This window comes from Bombus flavifrons, chromosome 9, assembly GCF_040668555.2.
Source record: "Bombus flavifrons isolate JBK064 chromosome 9, iyBomFlav1_principal, whole genome shotgun sequence".
Classification (NCBI taxonomy): domain Eukaryota; kingdom Metazoa; phylum Arthropoda; class Insecta; order Hymenoptera; family Apidae; genus Bombus; species Bombus flavifrons.
In genome coordinates, this window is record NC_138450.1 from 11,800,688 (window position 1) to 11,823,982 (window position 23,295).

At 38.0% G+C, this 23,295-nt stretch overlaps 1 protein-coding gene and 1 long non-coding RNA gene across 3 annotated transcripts in view; one reads left to right on the plus strand and one right to left on the minus strand.

Annotated features, from left to right (window-relative positions):
• LOC138183118 (lymphotoxin beta receptor inhibitor) overlaps positions 1 to 23,295 on the minus strand; it is a 201,786-nt gene that overhangs the window by 88,101 nt on the left and 90,390 nt on the right. The window lies entirely within an intron of this gene.
• LOC138183169 (uncharacterized) overlaps positions 1 to 23,295 on the plus strand; it is a 40,206-nt gene that overhangs the window by 12,611 nt on the left and 4,300 nt on the right. For both annotated transcript variants that reach the window (XR_011174004.1, XR_011174005.1), the window contains exon 2: positions 22,136 to 22,324. This is a non-coding gene — a long non-coding RNA (uncharacterized LOC138183169). The remainder of the gene's footprint in view (positions 1 to 22,135; positions 22,325 to 23,295) is intronic.

Consider the following 23,295-nt stretch of genomic DNA (forward strand, 5'->3'; position numbering starts at 1 on the left):
AACAATTTGGAAATTCTTTTTTTCTATTATTTAATTTGTACTTTGCAATTTGTCCAGTTGGACATTTGGTAAATAATTTGGAAACAATTTGGAAATTTTTTTTTTACTATTTAATTTGTACTTTGCAATCTGTCCAACTGGACATTTGGTAAATAATTTGGAAACAATTTGAAAATTTTTTTTTACTATTTAATTTGTACTTTGCAATTTGTCCAGCTGGACATTTGGTAAATAATTTGGAAACAATTCGGAAATTTTTTTTTTATTATTTAATTTGTACTTTGCAATTTGTCCAGCTGGACATTTGGTAAATAATTTGGAAACAATTTGGAAATTCTTTTTTTCTATTATTTAATTTGTACTTTACAATCTGTCCAGCTGGACATTTGGCAAATAATTTGGAAATTTTTTTTCTTATTATTTAATTTGTACTTCACAATTTGTCCAGCTGGACATTTGGTAAATAATTTGGAAACAATTTGGAAATTCTTTTTTTCTATTATTTAATTTGTACTTTACAATCTGTCCAGCTTTACATTTGGCAAATAATTTGGAAATGTATGGAGATGTTTCAAGATATTTCCTGTAAATATATATTGGGTAAAAAGTTAGTTTACAGGGTGAACAATCTTCTTAAATATATATAACAAATATCGAAGATAGTGAAATATCTAGGCATATGAATACAATGGATAATTGACGTTTTAAATACCTTTTTTTATCTCTGTATTTTGTCTTCTTTAAAAATCAATAGCAGGACCGTGATTGGCGTTTAACTTTTTCGTCAATCGTTCTAAAAATATTTGTATTTAAACCGTCCTCTCAGCCGTCACATCGGCCGTACCAAATGGAAACATCAAATTCCAAATTCTTAACATCGCTTATCGCGGAAACTGGATCTATTTGCTACGAATACGATCGAATAGAATCTCTTGAAATAGCCGTGTGACGAACAGATGTTCCGATCTCGTTCGTCGATCCGTCGTCGAAATCGGTTTATTTGCCGAGGGAATCGTGGAAATAAAACATAGCTGCCTGGACAGCCTAAATATTTACGCGACCCGCCTATCTTCCCTCTCTTTCTTTCTTTATCCTCCTTCACCGAAAGATACTCTCGAAGCAACGAGACCAGAGTAAAAACGTTTAAGTTTAAGGGCCTTGCATGCCGTAATCGAAGGCACTTCGTCGTCCTTGTCGTCGTTGTCGAATGTTCAGACTGTTGCCTCTCTGTTTTGTGGCTTTTAACTCTTCTCTCTCTCTCTCTCTCTCTCTCTTTCTTTCTTCCTTCCTCTCATGAATGTTTCCTTTTAAATCAATATATTAGGTTGTCCGGAAAGTGTCTTTCTTTTACAGACACGTCTTTTACAACGACGCATCTTCATACAAACGTGAAACCTAATCTGTCGAACGTTGTGATCTTTATCTTGATAGAACAGAATGGATCATACGTAATTCGATAAAATAATACTTTTTTTTTATTTGGAAGTAGTTTACGATCAATTCTTATTGAGAATTATAAGTAAATTATTCTGGCGTGGTACTATATCGTGAATAATAAGTGATTATCGTATGTTTGATTCTAGCTGAATCTAATAATAAAATAATATAAAATGAAAAATGTTGTTCATCCATTATTTCCTTATAAAACGAAAGAAACTTTTCGGACGACCTAATAGAAGAATTGTTTGTTTCTTAACGCGTACGATCTCGTTGTTTCTTAACGTGTACAGTTCTTCATCTTTTCGAACACGGTACAATATTAATATTATTTGCATTTTTAATTGTTACGAACAATTACATGATCGCAGAGTGCGGTGTTTGAGCGAGGATTCGTGACAAGGATAAAAAAAATGTACATAACGCGCAGTTTCCCTGAAACCTGATATGAGAAGATCCGACGCGAGTAAAAGTTTGCTTATCAAATCTTTGTTAGCATTTTTCTTAGTTTTTGCCTCGGTTGAAATATTTCGAATATCTTCGATGTAACCGTACATGGCGATGTTTGGGTAAACAATCTTCTAATTTCTCATGTCACGCTGAAATCATTCGTCAAATCCTCGGATACCGTACATTAAGCAAAGAACGGAGTTTTCGCGTAATACTTAAAATTCTCTCAAAACGAGTGCGATTTACCTATAACTCTCAATGAGAATTGATTGTAAATAGTCTACCAAATAAAAAAAAAAAAGAAAAGAAAAGAACGAGTGCGATCAGAAATTCACTGTTGAATCTGTTGGAATCCACTGTTGGATCTCGCTAAAAAAAATCGTAACATCCGGCGTAGCGGTTTGTAGAAGAAAAAGATTATACAACGACGTAGTTTGATTCGTTTTCTTCTTTTTAATTCAAATAAAACAGAGAGAAACATTTAGATCGGAAACTAAAATTATACGTATTTTTGTTCGTACTCTTAAGGAGTAAAAAACGCTATTTGGCAAAACTTGACGAACGAGAATTCCAATTACAACGAACGAGCGAGCTAATTTTCAAGCGATTCGATTTCGATGTACAAACGACTCTATCGATTTTTTACGCATCGATTATCTATTAGGTCGTCCGAAAAGTTTCTTTCGTTTTATAAGCAAATAATGGATACACAATATTTTCCATTTTATATTATTTTATCGAATTACGTATGATCCATTTTGTTCTATACTAAATTTGTTCTAAACTAAACATTTTCTTCTAAACTAAAGATCACAACGTTCGACAGATTAGGTTTCACGTTTGCATAAAAATGTATCGTTGTAAAAGACGGGTCTGTAACAGAAAGACACTTTCCGGACAACCTAATACATTCGTATCGCTTAATCACAGACCGACGATATCGTCGAACAATAAAATCAAAATCGAACAAGGTTTATTTCGTCCTTTTGTCCACTGCATGTGCGCTCTGCGTCGGTATAAGACAGCGAACTTCAAAACGAACCAATTTCTTCTCGCCTAACTGCGATACAATTTCGGTCGTGGAAAATAGCCAGCCATTGGAAAACTGTTTTTTAAAAACACGACGACGCGGCGAGTTCATGGAATCGAGCGTTTCCTATGGAAAATCTCAACTCGCGGTGTCTCCGGCGCAACACATGCTCCGAGTCGTTTATTTCCTGGCAGCTTCTGAAATTTATTCATTCACCTAACGAACGTCTTGGTACGAGCTATGAATAGGTAAGGGCCGGTGCTTAAGAGGCCAGAAACAAATCGTCCCTCCCACCTCTTGCCTCCTCTTCGCCCTCTCGAGTCCTTCCACGGAAGATGGAGAGAAAAAAAAAGGAAGCCGAAGAAGAAAAGAAAAAAACAAAAGATAGAAGTGGCCACGATTCATATTGTAATTTCGAAAGCAGGATCCATTTATCTTGCAGGGGCGAGGGAATTTTTACAGGAGATTCGTTATCCTCCGCCGTCCGGGAATAGCAGCGGCGCGGAGGAAGAGGCAGGAGAGAAGACATAAAATGGAAAAAAGAAGAGAAGAGAAAAGGAAGAGACGTGGAGGGAGGAGATCGGCGATGAAGAAAGAAAGAAACGGCGGTGCTGCTCATCGACTCGTGACCACAATGAACCGTTTCCGTGATAATAAAACTAAACGTTGTTTAATTTGTATGGAGAGGCCTTGCAGCTCTTTTGTCCCGGTTGTTCCGTGGCTTTTGTGAAACGCTCGAATACCTCGCGCTACGTTACGGTATAAAAATAGTGGATAAATCAAAAGGACAGGCAGAAATAGATACGAGATCGTTAAAGCCATGTACAAAACCTACAAAACGTAAATTGTACAATGGTGCGCTGTTTTTTTTTCCAATTTCATTGTACCGTTCTGTGGCCTCCCTTTCCTTTCGTACGTCAAGTTCTGCAAAATTAAATTCAACGCGCTCTTTAAATCGAAGCAAACGTGCAAGTATCTCACTGTTCCTTTGCAAAGAATGAAAAATCTATTGATCGATGTATTAAAAGACATAGAGTTTCACTCAAGAAGAACAAATATTGGCGAGTTTGAACTTGAACGCTGGAAAATACGAGAGTCGTTGACGTCGATCCACTTTATCTTGACACAATTTTGTCCAGATTTAACCGAGACATTCACGAGTCCAAGATGTATTTCCGTCATTGACAGTACCGAATTTGACGCTGATAATACCGAGACGCTCTGTACAACAGGACGAAGGTGAAATCCAAAATGAAACCGAACAGTCCTTCGTCGAACACCTTCGATACGCGTCTCTGTGTATCCTCCGCTTCATCCGGTTGATCTTCAAAGGTCAACCAGATTGCGTAACCCCTTGATGGCCAGTGGATCGCGAGAAAGATCTCTGCGACGATTGCCTCGATGTAGGATCGAGTGATCCGTAAACAAGCGATAGAGGCGAGTAGGTACATGGATGGCAAAATGCGGACCGAGGTCTGGCTGGCGATCAGCAAAGAGAAAGAAGGACACGAGGTAACAAGGTGAACAAGAGAAAAAGAGAAGGTGGTTGTTGTTGACACTCGGGGTGGCGATTCTCGAACCAGGTGGCGGCCGATTGGCGGTGCTAAAATTGAGCGGAGGCGCGATTGGCCGAGCTTGCCTCGACCTCTTAGTCATCGTTCCGGATTTGGAAAATTGGCCAGTTGCCGAATTTCCTATGCCCTGCCGAAGGGTTTTCTTCTACTGTTCCTTAAGGAGATGCATCGGTCTACAGAATCGAAAGAAATCACATTCTTTTTCTAGAAAAATCGTTGAAAATAGGACAATCTTGGCCAGACAATTCGTCCGTTTATTTTCATTAGCCATTTATTTTATTTAGTATCGTCGAAGTATTAGAGCGTGCTAACGTTATTATTATCATTTACACGATTAAAATTCGATTAACACTAGAACTATCACACCAGACAAATTGACTGGTTCTACAATTTTATAAATGTGTCAATCTTTGTTTAGGTATCATGGCCCCAGATGGATTAATAATACCAAAAATGTACTACATAACAGTGAATTCCCTCTGTAAGAAAGCAATAAATATAAAAATAAATATAATAAATATAAATAAATATAAAATAAATATAAAAATATTCTATTATCACGTATTTTTTAAAAACCGGACATTTTGGCTGGTTTTGATAGAAATAGCTTCGTGTTAACTATCGGTAGTTCTAGTGTTAAAATCGTTTTTTAAAATGTGTGTTAGTGACGCGAGTTGAAACTTTTCCACAGGAACAGGGCTACGTTATGGGTTACATCGACTACCTTCTCCTCTATTTTACCTCCACTTCTTCGTCACGCGGAGAAAATTAGTTATTCCTTTCGTTACAGGACAATTTTAAGGACGTGTCGGTTTATTTAGTAATCGCGGAATATCGCGAGTACAGGATTTCCCATTAAAAGAGAATTTAACAAAGCAAGGATTAAGCTTGATTACCAGGATTACGAATGATTAGTAGTTGAAAGGTTTATGGCTGTATCGTTGTTAGAAAATGGTCAACGATTAAGATTACCGAGCTAATTGATACATGTAGGTATATTATTTAGGTGAAATTTAAACCGTGCATCTTATCGAGAATTATCTAAATGACTTTTGAAATTAGTCGGTTAAGTTTGGAGTGGTTACTTAAGATTTCCGTGGATCGTATATCAGTACGACCTTTTTTCTCTTATACTTCGTAACGATAAGTCGAGGCTCGTTGTCGGACATTACACGATACAACTAATTCATCTTCGATACTAAGAAGCCTCAGACAAAATTACCCAACGATTATTATTTTACACCTAATCTAAACTACATTCTACTCCGTTTCGTTTACTCCACGTTCGTCTTACATTCTTCTAAATCAAAATTTCTATTACATTCGATGAATGAAAATCCCCTACTGTGTATGTTTTGATCTTACAAAAGAATATTACAATGGGCCACTGCTCCATTCGTTTTCGTCTTAGTTGCCTCTTTATTGTATACTCGCAGTGACTCACGAAAGTACAGGTTCTCTTCATTTCCAATTTCCAGTCATATTAAAATACTATTGCTCAGTCGCATATTGATATTAAAATGAGAAAAAAGAATAAGTAAAATGTACTTATCCTGCCTTCTGTTCTGTGCTCTTCGATCGATTCAACTTACGTTCAATGTATTAACAACCACCAAAACCTATTAATTACCCAATTACTTGACACGACGGTTCAGATCCGCAGACTAAAGAAACAATACTCTTCAACTGAAACAATACAATTCAACTAAGATCAAACATACTATAAACTCTCATAATTCAAGTCACAGTACCACGCCAGAATAATTTACTTATATTTCTCAATGAGAATTGATTGTAAAAAGTCTGCCAGATAAGAAAAAAAAAAAAAAGAAAAACTTTATTAACAACCACCAAAATCCATTAATTTCCCAATTACTTGACACGACGGTTCAGATCCGCAGACTAAAGAAACAATACTTTTTAGATTTAAGCATTAGATTCAACTAAAATCAAACATACTATAATGACTCATAATCCAAGTCACAGTACCACACCAGAATAATTTAAGTTATATTTCTCAATGAGAATTGATTGTAAAAAGTCTGCCAGATAAGAAAAAAAAAAGAAAAACTTTATTAACAACCACCAAAATCCATTAATTACCCAATTACTTGACACGATGGATCAGATCCGCAGACTAAAGAAACAATACTCTTCAACTGAAACAATACAATTCAACTAAGATCAAACATACTATAAACTCTCATAATTCAAGTCACAGTACCACGCCAGAATAATTTACTTATATTTCTCAATGAGAATTGATTGTAAAAAGTCTGCCAGATAAGAAAAAAAAAAAAAAGAAAAACTTTATTAACAACCACCAAAATCCATTAATTTCCCAATTACTTGACACGACGGTTCAGATCCGCAGACTAAAGAAACAATACTTTTTAGATTTAAGCATTAGATTCAACTAAAATCAAACATACTATAATGACTCATAATCCAAGTCACAGTACCACACCAGAATAATTTAAGTTATATTTCTCAATGAGAATTGATTGTAAAAAGTCTGCCAGATAAGAAAAAAAAAAGAAAAACTTTATTAACAACCACCAAAATCCATTAATTACCCAATTACTTGACACGATGGATCAGATCCGCAGACTAAAGAAACAATACTCTTTAGATTTAAGCATTAGGTTCAACTAAAATCAAACATACTATGAAATCTCATAATTCAAGTCACAGTACCACGCCAGAATAATTTACTTATAATTCTCAATGAGAATTGATTGTAAAAAGTCTGCCAGATAAGAAAAAAAAGAAAAACTTTATTAACAACCACCAAAATCCATTAATTACCCAATTACTTGACACGACGGATCAGATCCGCAGACTAAAGAAACAATACTCTTCAACTGAAACAATACAATTCAACTAAAATCAAACATACTATAAACTCTCATAATCCAAGTCACAGTACCACGCCAGAATAATTTACTTATAATTCTCAATGAGAATTGATCGTAAAAAGTCTACCGGATAAAAAAAAAAAAAAAAAAAGAAAAAGAAAGACTTACGCGAGTAATCGTCTCTCTATTTATAGAGAACGTTGCTACTTGTTTCTGTTAAAAAAATCACCCGACATTCACAGCTTACTCCGAAAGGCGGAGAGTAAAAGAAAAACGCGTAGAAACGGCACCGCGTTAGACCCAGAAAAAGAGGAAAGAAGAAATAAGAAGACGAGGAAAACTAAGAACGATGAAATGTCAACGTGCAGGGAGGAAACGAATACTCGATGATTATCGTCGAGTTTTATTGCACGCCAGCCACGTTCCTCGGATCGTTTAATTTCTCGGAAAAACGCATTCACCCCATTCCTTCGCGGCTTGAAACCGCGGCGCGTTGGCCTTCGGATTATGCGATAGGCAGAAAGCCGCGTTTACGCGACAGAACACTCGTCGGAGATGGATTCGAAACGGTGACCCTGGCTCACTGACCCTTTTTAACCAGGGAACCTTCGCTCTGTCTCGTAAACAGTGCAGACAGAGAGGCTCGAATGTCGCAATCGTTATGGCGATGCGCGGCCGACTGGCTGCAGCATCCTTCGAGTTTCAACTTTTCTTTTTCTCATCAACGAGATCCGACCAAGATCAAAAGAAAAGGAATTAACGCGTTTCCCACCGACAAATGCAGCCTTACCGTGCCTCGTATTCGGTTTCTCCTCTCTGATGGCTCGTTCCTTCGAGAATTTTCATCTACAGAGGATACATTGTTGCGAAATGTTTGGCCACGTCGATGGTTACTGTTTTACGATCCAATTTTCTCGTTAAAATGAATAATCTCGCCAAATATAAACTCTGCTCGAATCTACGAAGTATGAGCCGTAGCAACGATTGTCTTCTCTCAGTACTTTCGGATATTGACGCAATCCATCGACCGAATATTGCTTTCCAATTATAAATAATTTAACTCATTTTGCACAAACATACGATACTGCAAAAGACTTTAGAAGATTTATTCTCGTAATTTTACGATCAAAATATACCTTTCATACGATAATCACTTATCATTCACGTTATAGTACCACGTCAGAATTATTTACTTATAATTCTCAATGAGAGTTGATTGTAAAATATTTCCAAATAAAAAAAAGAAGAAGGAAATGGGTCGAGGATAGAGAAGCGTGTCTGTTCAAGTTTTAGGCAGCTAGTCGTTGCGACCTCTTGTACTTAAAATGTTCTTTTTTTTATTATTATTTAATTTGTACTTTGCAATTTGTCCAGCTGGACATTCGGTAAATACTTCAAATGTATGGCAGAAAGTAAGCGATATACTCGTGAAACACAGAGTATGTATGGCTGTTGTATAATATGGAATTAAGTTGTAACGAAATGACTGTTTTATTTTCTAATTTCATTAGCGACAAGGCACGTCGTAATACAAAATATTGCCGTTTCTTCGTGACGAGTATATTCGTTGAAGGCAGTTAACTCGTTAAGCGGCAGCATTGCAAGTGTTCGCGTTTCAACAAGTAGATCCTATCGATGAGATTTTATTTAATCGAGTATTAACTGGAATTTCGTGGCAGTAAATGGAATTTCCATAAATGGAATTCTATCGTACTGTACGTTCTTTAGAACGAGCTTTTCGTTTCAGCTCGCGGTGAACGAACAGTGCAGGAAGTCGTAAATTCCACGGCTTATCAGCTGGTTATTATCATTCGTAACGCGACAGGATCTACAAACGGCTTTATCATCGGCAAAGTTATGGATCTGTCAACGGTCTACATTCTCGACACAGTATTTCCATTACGAACAATCTTCTCGGAAATCGTCGTCTCGAGGAAAAGATCGACAAGATGGCCGTGGCAACAGCACTTCTGGCTATTTAAAATTCTCTTTAAAAGCTCTTTACTCCCACTCTTCCTTCGTATTTGTTGAAATTTTGTTACACGAATTGGAGGAATTGTAAGCTACCACGACAATCTCGAACCTCTTTTTTCATCCAATTTCCTCGGATACAATTTTTCTTTTTATTATTTAATTTGTACTTTACAATTTGCCTAGCTGAACATTTGGTAAATTTTTCTAACTTAAAGACACAAATGTTCGATTTAATCATTGTGATATTTAAAAATCAGAGTGTTCAAAGCTTTTACATACTATAATATACAGGGTGGTTGGTAACTGGCGGTATAAGCGGAAAGAGGGTGATTCTAGGCGAAAAAAGAAGTCGAAAATATAGAATAAAAATTTTTCGTTCGAGGCTTTGTTTTCGAGAAAATCGACTTTGAATTCTCGCTCGGTACGCGTGCACTTTATCACGTCTCGTTATAACGGACCTCACCGTAGATCGTTGTCTCGATGGAAAAATTAAAAAAAAAAAATTTTTTATTCTATATTTTCGACTTCTTTTTTCGCGTAGAATCACCCCCTTTCTGCTTGTACTACCAGTTACCAACCAACCTGTATATAGCAATCGTCGCTTCTTTCCATATTACAAAATATCTGATTTCTAAGAAATCCTTCCTCTAGTACGTTAAAATACTCTTCTACGTCGTTTATTTTTTATTTTCTGCAACGATGATTGGTTTTCCTTTGTCAGCTGATCAATTTAATTTTAACCAGCGTGTAATTAAAATTCCATCAGGATAACGATATTCCTTCGTGGATGACAATTCAGCGACTCGAAAATAGGAAGCCTTTCAACGTTTATCGGAAATCTATCGAGGCACGGTCTGTTGGACCAAGAATAAATGCGCAGTTGTATGCAAATGTTTTTAACGCCATTGATTCGAACAACGATCATGACGTCTGATCAGAGGAGAGTCAACGCGAGTCAGTCATTCTTAATTCCGTATATGTGCGATAATTGCCACGCTCGAGGGAACCGTCGACTAACGCAAGAATTTTAAATAGATCTTATCCCTTCGTAGCTGGCTGACGCCACTTTGCTGGACAAAAACAGCTTCCTTTTCCCGCTTCTTCGCTGATCGTCGGATCAAAAATCCGCAGTTTAATCACGACCATTTGTTATTTACCTTTTCCTAAGTACGTTGCCCAAAGCTAATTTCTTAGGAAGTGCGTACTTTGCTGGAAGAAGTGTATAACCCTGTCGACCCTACAGCCAGATCCGTTAATTACACCAGGAAACATAATCCATGAAAAACCATAATGCAAAGCCTTCTTCCTCGTGCCTACTCGTTAATCATTCGTTGCTAACAATTTCAGAAACACTTTATCATTGCACTTGGTTGCAAAGTTGCAACGAAAGTTACCGTTTTGTTACTTGCATTCTTACGTTTCTGCTACTTGGATAGTGTGATTCAAATTATCGACTGGAATTTCCCTGGCGATATCACTTTGATTTTGATACTTGGAAATTAGATTAGAAGCAAATAACGATGGAAAAGACCGGAAAGCGTGGCTGATTCTTCCGAATCCCATGTCACTATAAACGCTTCTCTGTTTGACTTTGTCGTCCGATTCCTAGTTTCTCGTTGCGCAATCGCGTTAAACGATCGCGCAATATCGCTACTGATAGAAAGAAGACTAAAAAGAAAACACCCCACTGACCTCGCTGAAGAAAGAAAATAGTCAAACTCGAAGATGGTATCCCGTTGAGGATAGCCATCCACGTGTTATTTAGCAATTAAGTTAGAAAAATTTATCAAATGTCCAGCTGGACAAATTGTAAAGTACAAAATAAATAATAAAAAACAAAATATCGCTGCCATTGTACCAAGTATTTTAATTCTCTCCGGATATATTTTTACCTGAGATGGAATAGCCAGGGCAATGGCACGCAACCACGAAATTTGATGCTTCGTGTTATTTTTGTGGTTCGAAATTCGCGAAATTTAGATAAGCGACAGTTCGTCCAATGTACGAGAATACAGCTGCATAAATTTTTAAATCACTGTAAATTTACTTTTATTCAAATATACATCGATGATCCGATTTTGTATCTATGCTTTGAATCGTCACCGTTTGATCATCGATTCGTTGACCGACGCAGGTCCCTGAAAATCCTGACATTTCCAGGAAAAAACAAAGAAAATGTATTTTTGCATGATATTCAAGAAACATTTCAACAATGGGAAAATACGATTCGGCCGAAAATGACTCAAAGAATGCGATAGGGTTAAAATTGGCTTCGCGCGAATCGATCGGTTTTTTGGATCGATTCGTTGAAGGTTCGCCTTGCAGTTATCTTATCGTTGATACGACGACTTGTACTAATAACATTGGTTCCTCGAACGATAATATCGACCTATTTACCCTGAATTATCGATACACAATTTCAGGAAATGGACGAAAATTAAACGACATCTTCAATTTGCTTTCCGATAAAAACACGACGATAATTATTTTCGGGGTTTAAACATACAAAGCATTTACTACCAATTGTAAACAATATTTAAAGATTTTCCCATTCTACGATACGTTCTTTATCCCGTCAAACTCGAATCGACCCTTGGAACCATTCAACTCAAAATTTACTACGAGTAATTCCGAATATTAATTATATTTTTCTTCCATCTTCAAACCTCTCACTCTAACAGCCATCAAACTCGAGACAGAAGATTCAAAACGAGCAAAGGATTTTTTAATTTGAAAATCCAAGTACCTGGCTTTGGCACCAACCGTCGAATAGTCCAAACGGTCGTTCTCAATATCAATCGTATCTGTCTTGTATTCTTTCTTCTTTTCTAAGAAACGCTTCGAACAACTCAGAAACTCGAGTCGAGCCTCGTAAACGTTTCAAAAAGACTAGGAATCACTCAACGCGAAGCAACAACAAAATATTTCCATCGTACTTGCTGAATAGACTAAAACTGTCAAACAACCTAAACTACAACCGTGAAGTATCATTTATACTTTCTTCGAGCCTTCGCCTTTCTTCCACGATCGCCTCAAACCACCAAGCTCGCAGTAAACCCTGTCGAGCATCTAACCTGTGACAATCTACCAAAATAAATTTCTCGAATGTCTCTAGCAGCCAAGTCTTAGAATTATTCCTAAAAACACGGTAATTATTGAATCACGTTCTGGCAGAGGAACGCGCGTACAGCCAATCGCTTTATCACGTCGCGGTTGACCTCTTTAGAGGCGTTGCAACGCGAAACTGGTTGCATAACGTTGTGTCATTAGACTTTCCTCGAAAAGCAACGCGTCCATAAATCCCTTGTAGCTGTTGACACCGCGTAACCGTACAGCGGGTCTTATTCACCGGTTTATTTTTAAGCGTATTCCCCTCTGTGTCGGTCCGAATTACGTAAGGAGCACGTTTGAAGGGTGAAACGTCGCCGAGAGTTCGGGGTGTGTTCCTCGCGACGTGATGGAACCAGGCCAGTTGTCTTCGAAACAGATTGTATTTCAACCCTGAGACGAAATTTATTCGACGTCCCTTCCCTTTCGACCAATTAATTTTCCTCTCCCACTCTTTATATTCCTGTTTCTCGTCGCGAACCAGTCGACGATTATTAATCGCTGGTTCTTTGCTTTCGCGATCAATCCTCGTTGAAGTTTAATCATCGCGTGCAAGTTATACGACAGCCGAAACTTGAAACAAGTTATTCGACAGCTGTCTTAATCTTTTTACGAGGCTTTCGATTTTTCATCTACTTAATTTTTTACTTTAAGCTTCTTTTCTGCGAATGCCTTGCGTAAACGTGACCAGGAATATTTAATAAACTAACCGAATTAGTTTTTCTCGGTATAAACGACGCACAATTTGATTTTATTCAGGCGTCGCGAGTGAAATGCCGAAAGTCATGGTACAAGAGACAAATCTATTAATTAACAAATTTTCTATTAGTCGATAACCATCGATAATGGTTAGTGGTAGCCGTGAGAGAAACGTTGATCATTCATGACGATTATTCGTATAACCGGAGCAATTAAAAATGAATATTTTCTTATCATCTCATGTTTTCAGAAATTTCTTAATAATCGACTTCCACTCGAATGAACGTTAATTTTTATCGGACGATTTTATTCCAAAAAATGTTATTTTCAATCTCTGATTTTACTTATTCGTCCATTACTCTTCACACTGTGTCCTTTGTTCGCTTTTACTCCAACGAAATGCTCTCTAACTGCAATTAATAATAATAGCAATTATCACGAATCGCGGATTTGCGTAGTTCTCGCGAGCTGTTCCAGTACGAGATTCGTCGGCTGGCGTAGTCACCGGATTCCTCGTTTAACGATGATAAAAGCGCAAGGTCGTGATCGGTAAGGGTCAACCTTGTCACCAAGCTGTGCCAATTATCTCTCCTTGGATCGAGGTTCGCGAGACAGCACGAGCATCGCTGCAAATTCTGCGTGCAAATCCAACAAACCTCCGCTGTAATCCTCTTTCGAATTTATTCTCAAAAATTATCTTCACAAGCAACAAAATATGAAAATCGATTTCGATGTAAACGATATTTTAAAGCGCTAATAAAGCTTTGAATTTACGCGAGAAAAAATGTATTTACAGCTGTTATCTATGAAATTATTCGAAGCTATCTACATTAGTATTTAAATGTATGGTACGAGCCCCATGGGCGAGACAGCTGGTCGCCTGCTGACCCCCATGACGCTACAAACGCTCGCTTCTCTTTTTTGTATCTACAGGGTGTTCAACGTGAATTGTATTCATCTAGCGAATACGGATCTTAGGTTACAGGATTAGTGGGACAAATTAATCTTTCCTACTAAAGAAACGTACAGAAATCCGAAGAATTCCAACGTGGAACGCGTACAGTTAATCGAAGGAGAAATTTTCGATGTAGCTTCCTTAAAGAGGAAAGTAAGAAGAAGGAATGCGCGCTTTCTAAATATAAAAATACGATTTTCAGGCTGTGGAAGTAGAGCTTAAAGAAGAAGAGATCGAATAAAGTCCTCGTCGTTTTCCGTGTAGATCGATAGAGGCGGACTTATGTGGGCGATTGATCGTCAAATTAAGATTGATTATCGGACAATCGTCGTGGGATGACTAGGAGACGAAGGAAACGCTGGACGAAAAGTCAGCCATTGAAATTCTAAAGCGCGTTTCCAGCACGTGGCTGTTTGTCGGGAAGCTCGAAATTGATGTACATTAACGATGCTCGTAGCGTGGGACTAAATCTTCTATCAGTCAGCTAGATCCTTTTGTGGCTTACAATTTAAACTAGTTTTTTTTTTTTACGAATCGAGCGACACGGTAAATGCTAAGGTCAATGAACGACGAATATAACGAAGAATCGTGCAATTCGATCTTGTAAATTGATTTATATCGCGTGGTTTGCTTGGCATTGGTAATATGCTAAAACTAATTAGAAAACTAAAATGAAACTAAAATAATTAGAAAACGTGTGGACAAATTTTCATTTGTATTCGCCAGTTTCATAAGGATATTTACGTATTTGCTTCTTTCGAGAGAGAATTCTTCGCCGACATATCGTAAAGTAATTTTCTGCTGAAAAATCTTGTCCTTTGCAAAAATTTGAAAGGAATAATCCTTTACTGGAAGAAAGGGGTGGATGGTTCGCGCGTTACGAGCCTGAAATGTACTTTGGGGTGCGATCGGTGATCGCGTGTGTCAAGGGGATGGTGGAACGAACAGCCGGCGCGGCGCAACAAAATCGTCGGTTGACGAGAATTCGAAGCGGCGCGGCACGTTCTAGGCGATCCATAGATCGCGATTGATATTCCACGCGTGCGCCACGGTGCCGCATTATTCCGAGGCGTGCACGCCGTCTGAATAAAACGTTCATGCACCTTACAATCGGCTCTCGACGCCGATTTGTCGGCAAATTTGTCGATACCGATTGCTGTATTCGCGCGTCTGGGTCACGGACGATTTGCAAATTTATTCTATATATTCTCCTTGTAATTTTCCTTCGCAAATTGTACGGTACTTTAGGTCGTTCGTGATCAGTTTTGCGGAATCGTTGATATTCTTTCTTGGGTTTTAGAATGTACGAACGTGTGTAGATTTGTACACATACATATAGAGAAAGTAATATGTTGGAATTTTTTCATTTTCGTAATAGAAGAGTACCACGTACTACGATTTTTCGACAGAGTCGAGAAAGAAAAAAAATCGTTGTGTCGGTGGATAGATCGTTTCAGCCGGGACACTTAAGCCTTGTAATCTCGTAATGCAATTCTTTCGAACGACTAATTCGACGAAGTGAGCAAATGGCCCCTTCCGTTCGGTTTTCTGAGGGGAACCAGACGAAAATCAATACCGGCTATACAAGCAGGCCCCCTATTCGTGCCTGGAAACCGCGAGGTTCCTGGGGTTTCGTGCAGAAACCAGGTTCCCTGTGTTATTTCGCGAATCAATAAATAATCTAGCAATTTTCTAAAGTTTTAGTTGTCGCTCGTTAAAGCGAAATATGAAATTTTCTGCTACGTGCAACGAATAAATACGATATGTATTTTGTAAAGTAAAAGGACGTTGTTTCGCAAAGAAAGCAGCAAGGATATTGGCAAGTTGTAAAAACGTGAAAATTATTACTTGCCTAAACGATTACACGATCTAAATAAATTAAATTTAAATAATCTTCAAATTAATTCGTTATTTCTTCGATTACTATCTTTTAATTTAACCCAAACATTCAAATAATTCTCAATCTACTATTTCACGTTCTATCCTCTTCAATCCTCTTAATTTCTCCTGTTATCGAAATATATTTTACAAAGGTATTCGATATTTTTCAAACAAGTTACACCCAAATATTTGGACAATTTTTGAAGATCTTATCCCTTAAAAATTTATACGATTCTCGATCCAAAATTTAAATATCTTTTCGCTCGTTAAAGCGAAATATGAAATTTTCTGCTACGTGCAACGAATAAGTACGATATGTATTTTGTAAAGTAAAAGGACGTTGTTTCGCAAAGAAAGCAGCAAGGATATTGGCAAGTTGTAAAAACGTGAAAATTATTACTTGCCTAATCGATTACACGATATAAATAAATTAAATTTAAATAATCTTCAAATTAATTCGTTATTTCTTCGATTACTATCTTTTAATTTAACCCAAACATTCAAATAATTCTCAATCTACTATTTCACGTTCTATCCTCTTCAATCCTCTTAATTTCTCCTATAATCGAAATATATTTTACAAAGGTATTCGATATTTTTCAAACAAGTTACACCCAAATATTTGGACAATTTTCAAAGATCTTATCCCTTAAAAATTTATACGATTCTCGATCCAAGATTTAAATACCTTTTCGTTCTATTTTTTTATTCTCTTCTCTCCTTTCACTATTACCTTCAAAAATAAGGTTGAAGCAATTTCCAAGGCATCGTTTCACTGCCCCTTTGCTAACAAGAGTGTCTGTAGCCGTTCTTTCAGCTCGCTCGAACAACAATACGATTCTTTCATTGACCGTTCCGTTGCACGAGCGCAATATTCGTGGCGAGAGCCGGTATCAGCCGGCTGACAATCGTTAATTCTTCACGCGGGGCAACAATTGTCAGTGGTTCTCCGGTCTGGCCACGATAAACGCGCGTGTCCCTTGTAATTGCTTCCTGGTCCCCCTTTGTGTTCGCCTTTTCTTTGCTTTTGTTGCCCGAGGATCCAAGTCGTACTGCACCGCCATTAAACATACATGCTGTCGGCCATTTACGTAACGCACATCCGGTTCGATAGATTTACCGATAGACCAAACTCGATTTTACCGTTTGTCCTGCGAACGTTTCGTTTTCCTTTTAAAAAGTAACGTTGTCTTGAAAAACCGCGTTTCGCAATAGTCGTCTGGTCGGGTTATTGAAAGAGAAAAATACAAAACGTTCTAGAACATCCTTTATGCCGCGTAATTAATTTCTTTGAATATCTTTTCACACGTACGTAGATCTCGTTCGAGAAAATGAAACGTATCATTGCCAATTGTTCGTGTATTTTTCGCCTTACCGATACGGACGCGCCATACAGCGAAATTCAAAAGTAGAATAATAATAATAAGCACCCTTTTCGACGACCCAATTGACCCTTCGTCCTATGAAGGCGAGATATCTTGGCACGCCGTGTAAGTATGTAGGTCGAGATTTAGCGCCAGCGCCTCTGAGAAAACGACTGGTTCGCCTGCCAAACAGATCGAATTCTACGAACGCTATAAATCGATTCATACGTATCTACTGCGAACGTATAGATGAGAGCGTAGATCTCGTTCTTCTCCGACACGTTCCGCGAACGCGAACTCTGTTTCGGCCGCTCGTCTCATCCGTTATTGCTCAACAATCGTGATTCGACTAGCGACGAAAGATCGCGAACCTTCCGGCTCCAATTTGGACGGAACGTTGTTCGTAGGCTCGAACAATAGCCAAAAATATACCACTCTGTACACGTGCGTATATTTTCTAACAACTTGAGTTTAGCGAATGAAACAACGTTAAACACGTTCGACACGTTAGAATATATCGCGCGACCCGTTATAAATAGAAAACAATTTTGTTAACAATTATTTTGTTCCCAAGCTACGCTACATACCCTATAGCGTTTTAAAAATGAAACAACCGGCTATTTTGTTTTCCTGTCGCGACAGGTAATTTTAGAGACTCTCGATTATAGCTCGCTTTGATTATTCAACACGTTGTATTTAATTATTCACAGGTTAATCAGCTAATATTATACAATTGGATTTAATTTATATAAAATTTCTATGCAACTTCACCACTACGAGTTTTTCAACGGAATATTTATCTTCGTTTTCGATCCTTTCGTATCGTGGCTCTCCTGTTTAATCGTAAACCGATGTTAAATTCAGAATATCCATAGAAATTTATTACGTACGTAATACGTACGATACGTAAAATTTCCTGTAAAGCTGTCGCTTGTTCGCGTCGCAAAATTATCTACGAAACCTATGTTTTCCCCTATTGACCGGTACAAGCGATGGGAAGGTGGACAGAGAAGTTGGACGATGGGTACCAGTTCGCCCACGGCAGCCCAAGACACGACCCAACTGTTCTCTCGTGACCAAATCGAGCACGGTGTCCTCTCTCCTGGCCCGCTATCACTGCGAAAATTTACGCCTCGTCGTTTTTACCGTTCAATTTATTCGATCGTCGCCCCTCTATACAGCTACTTCTATCCTGTTCCTCTCTCGAACAGCGTTTGGTTTGGTCCGTTATCGAGTCGTTAAATTTATATTTTAAGACCACTGAGCGATAGAATTTTATTTCCATCGGGAAAACATGGTGCGCGCTTATTCGCGTATGGATATGGGAACGTAGGAAAGGAAGAAGACGGACGAAATTCGATAGAAGAGAGAAACGAAGCGAGAGGCGAGTGGAGAGGATGAGAAACGCAGATGGGAAAGAAATAAAATGGAAAGCGAGGAGAAAGCAGGAAAAGAGGCAGAGCCAGATGGAAGAAAAGAGATCGCGGAACGAGAAATAAAACTGTGTTTCGCCGAGATTTCGTTCGAACCGAAACCAATCGAAGTGGTTAATTGCACGGATAATGTTCGCTTCGATGATTGTGCAAAGAGCTTACGCAACGTTCAACGTTCTCGGTGATATATTTCTTTCTTTTTAATTTCCAGTGTGCTATTACCAGCGGTAGCGCGTATGCTGTTAAAATCAAATATTACATCGCTCTACGAAGTATAATCAGCGAACTGATTAATTTAGAACGCGGATGAAATATATAGAAATTAAACGGATCAATTAAAACCATACTAAATATTAATTCAACTCTAACTGATAGATTTGGAGCAGATTATTCTCGAGTATACAGACACACGCGCATACATATTTTTTCTTCGCGTGGATCCGATGCTGCGAGAAACAAAGTTCTATCATCGATTGCTATGGTAATTCAAGTAATCGTACCATAAAAACCGTGGAAATTTTCACGACAAGCGGATCAATCCCATTACCCCATTCGTGCAAGTATTACGAAAAGCGAATAAAAACTGTTTATCCGCTGGATTTATCAAAGGCGACCCTCTGAACTCTAAACCATGGCAACCTTTTCACGGTCTCGTTCTTGCCGAGCGTGTTGCATGCTCGTTGCAATTACGCCAGGTCTCGGCGTGTATTGCGAGGATCGTGGCTCTGACTCAGCGAACGATGACGTAGTTTGATACGTGCTACGTAGCCGGCGATGTTGGTTAGAGAGAATACAAATACACGTGCGAGAGTAGACGTAGAAAAGGAGCAAAACGCGGGGACGAAAGCACGGTTGATGCGGTTGCAGGGTGCACGATGACGCGGTTAGTCTGTTTACCGCGATGACGTAGGTCAGTTATCCACCTCGATAGAACTGCACGTCCCCGTTGCGTAATCGCCACGTGGGGATTTATTCGTGACGTTTGTTTTCGTCGTAGTACGTTGGCCCCTGTCGTCTTTTTCTTTCCTTCTTCTCTTTTTTCCAACGCAGGACAAAGTTTGTTCGCGATAATTTGCTGATTGGTTAAATTGTTCTTTCTTTCTTTTTCTCAAATATTAAAGGACTTTCCTCGAAACGAAAGTATTCGAACGAGTTTCGATCGATCGGTTTGTTCGATTCGCTGGAAATTTGTAGTCGCGAGAATATAAATTTGCATAATCGCAGGCTAAATAGGACGAACCCTGCGATTTCTCGAGCAGATTCTTGCAACTTCGGTATCTTCGCTTTTGCGTTAATTATATGCTGCCCAACGATAACACGATGTTTCACGAGCGTCTCATATAAGCAACAACCGTGACGTAAGGATTTATGGGCTCGGTGTCGTAATTATTACGCGATAGAAACGCGATGGATTTTCAAGTCGAGGCCGGCCTTGTTAGCGCGAAACAAGTACGTACTAACTTGCTTGCTTCCTTTCTTTCTGCTCGGTGAATGGCGAAAGCGAATCCTATCGATCGATAATTAACCTGCTAATTATTTCGTGTACGCGAAATAAAAAGTGATTTTATGGAAAAACGTTTCATTTCTTTCACGCGAGTTATTTAATCGTATAGTATTGAGTTCTATCGTTTGTCGTATTGAGGCTTATGCCTATTGAAATCCTTTTGTATACATTTTCGCACGAATTAATCGAACACGGAAAAAGAAAATAGAAGGAGTAAGAATGGAAAGAAAAACGCATATGTTGCATCCATGTAATATCGATAATTGTCCTCTTTTTTCTTTTTTTTTTTAATATATAGGTCGTTGTAATTGAGCGCTGCATTTGTAGCTTATTTGTATTTGATATCGTATTTCTCGAAACGAATCTCCGTTTTAATTTCCAGTATGAACTTGGTTTTATCGGGCTGATATTTGCTGTATCAAAATCGAAAATATGCGAGCGACGTATTTTGCTTGTAAACGAGTTTACTGCTGAACCATCTTTTTGTGCAAATAAATAACGCAATTCATCAACTTGCAGGAGAATCTATTCGTTTTCTTCCTCAGCTTCTCGCATAAACACATTGGCGATCGAAAGAAGCAGAGAATAAGAGAATAAGAATAAGAGAAGAGAGAATTTTGCTATAACAACAGATGTAAAAAAAGTAGACCTCTTTCTATTATTCTAACAAATCTCCTTAAATTCCAACGCGTTATATATTTTTCTGAAATTCTAAGTCGGTTTCATCGACTGAAATACTTCGCAATCGTTTCTAATTAATCTGCCGATCTTCCACGAAATTCAGTTCGATTCGGTTGAATTCCATTCGATTTGATTAAATTCAATTAATTTTACGTCGCAGATAAACTGTCTTCTCATTTGCTTGGCAAGAGAAAAATGAAAAATAGCGTAGGATGCAACGTTATGAAATGGTTACGAGGCGAAATGAGGTCGTACAATGTTCACGATTACGGCGTTATCTACGAATAGATAACGATAACGTGTAACGATAAAAACAAAGCGTTACGCTGGCCACAGGAACAGATAAGGTGAATTTTTCTCGTTAAAGGACATCGCTGCATTCTATGCGTTCTAACTCTTTGTTTCTCTTTTATCGTCGCTTATCAGTCGAAACTGTTATCGTAGCGTACGCGTAAAATGCCTATTGCGTCGTGTTGCGTTGTGCCTATCTCGATATCGAAGGATAACGAAAATACGTCACGAGTTTCCCCACCGTTCGTAACACCGTTATCTTTCGTAGCAATAAACAATCAGACGAGAGTACTCAAAGACGATTGTTCGATAATGAGATTCGTTTACCTCTTAATGAAGTTTTATCTTCTATTTCGAAATTATTAATGTTACATCGATTATTTCTCGTGTGAAATTGTTGATACTCGAACAAGATAAACGACGAACATACAAATAGACGATTAATTATCTGGCAAATAAAATTGCTGGTAAATCAAATTTCTGGTACGTGCGTACATGGCTTGATCGTAAATCCACCATCATCGACTGTAAAATAATTCTTAAAAAATCCAATCCAATTGCAATTGTTGATTAAAAGGAGAAAAATATATTTCAGGTAGCAACCAGGACGGTTTGTGGAACGACACCAAACTGAGATTCGTTTTATCTTCTATTTAGAAATTATTAATGTTACATCGATTGTTTCTCGTATGAAATTGTTGATACTCGAACAAGATAAACGACGAACATACAAATAGACGATTAATTATTTGGCAAATATAATTGCTGGTAAATCAAATTTCTGGTATGTGCGTACATGGCTTGATCGTGAATCCACCATCATCGACTATGAAATAATTGTTAAAAAATCCAATCCAATTGCAATTGTTGATTAAAAGGAGAAAAATATATTTCAGGTAGCAACCAGGACGGTTTGTGGAACGACATCGAACCGGTGTTCGGTTCGAGATCGGGAACACCGTAACTGGATACCGTTCAAATATTATCGAAAACATGGGATCTCCGTTGGAACGTTGTTTATCCATTCGACAAGTACGTGAGTCACGTATCTATGCGACAATCCGAATGGCCTGGCATACCAGCAGGTACGAATCACTTACGTGATCGTTAATGAAGCGGCCAGCTGTCTGGAATTGCTGTTACAAACGATCACCGATCCATTAAAAGTAAAACCGCAGCCAGAACGCCACGCCCTTCAATTAGACGTTGGTTCAATGTGCTCTGGACGACGATAGAATTTCTAAAATTCTTTTTCTTCTTAGCTTATGACTATGAGTATTTTTATAATTAAATGCTTACTTTAATAATTAACACCATAACTACCGATAGTTAACACGAAGCTATTTCTACCAAAACCAGTCAAAATGACCGGTCTTTAAAAAATACGTAGTAATAGAGTATTTTTATATTTATTGGTTTGTTACTTTCTTACAGAAGGAATTCAATGTTATGTAGTACATTTTTGGTATTATTAATCCATCTGGGACCATCGTTCCTAAACGAGGATTGACACGTTTATAAATATTATAAAACCAATCATTTTGACTGGTGTGGTATTGCTAGTGTTAGCGATCTAGCGATCGATCTGGAACTTTCCGGATAACTGATATCGTCATATTGGATGATACGCGGTAAAAATTTGAAAAACGTGTGGCAAGTTGCAGAAAACGAGGAAACTGGTTAATTGGGGTTCGATAAACCCTTTTACGCTTTGACAAGTACCAGTCATTTTCACTGGTATTGGTATAAGTAGCTTTGGTACAGAATTATTTTCAGTTTGAATACATGAAAAACGAAATAAAATTCATTATATTATTCTTTTAGTCATCGTTGCGAAAGTCATTACATCATCGCGGAAAGAAAATGCAACATGAAATAGGAATGTTAAAATAAAATTGTAAACCCAGTCGATTTGACTGGTATGGTAGTTCCAGCGTTAAAAAACTAACTGTTATTTTCTCTCGTCGTTGTCCTCGGTCCTGACGCTTATGCCTCGCGATGAAGCTTAACCCTAACACAATCGAAACTTACTTTAGCGGACTACCTATTGGCCAGA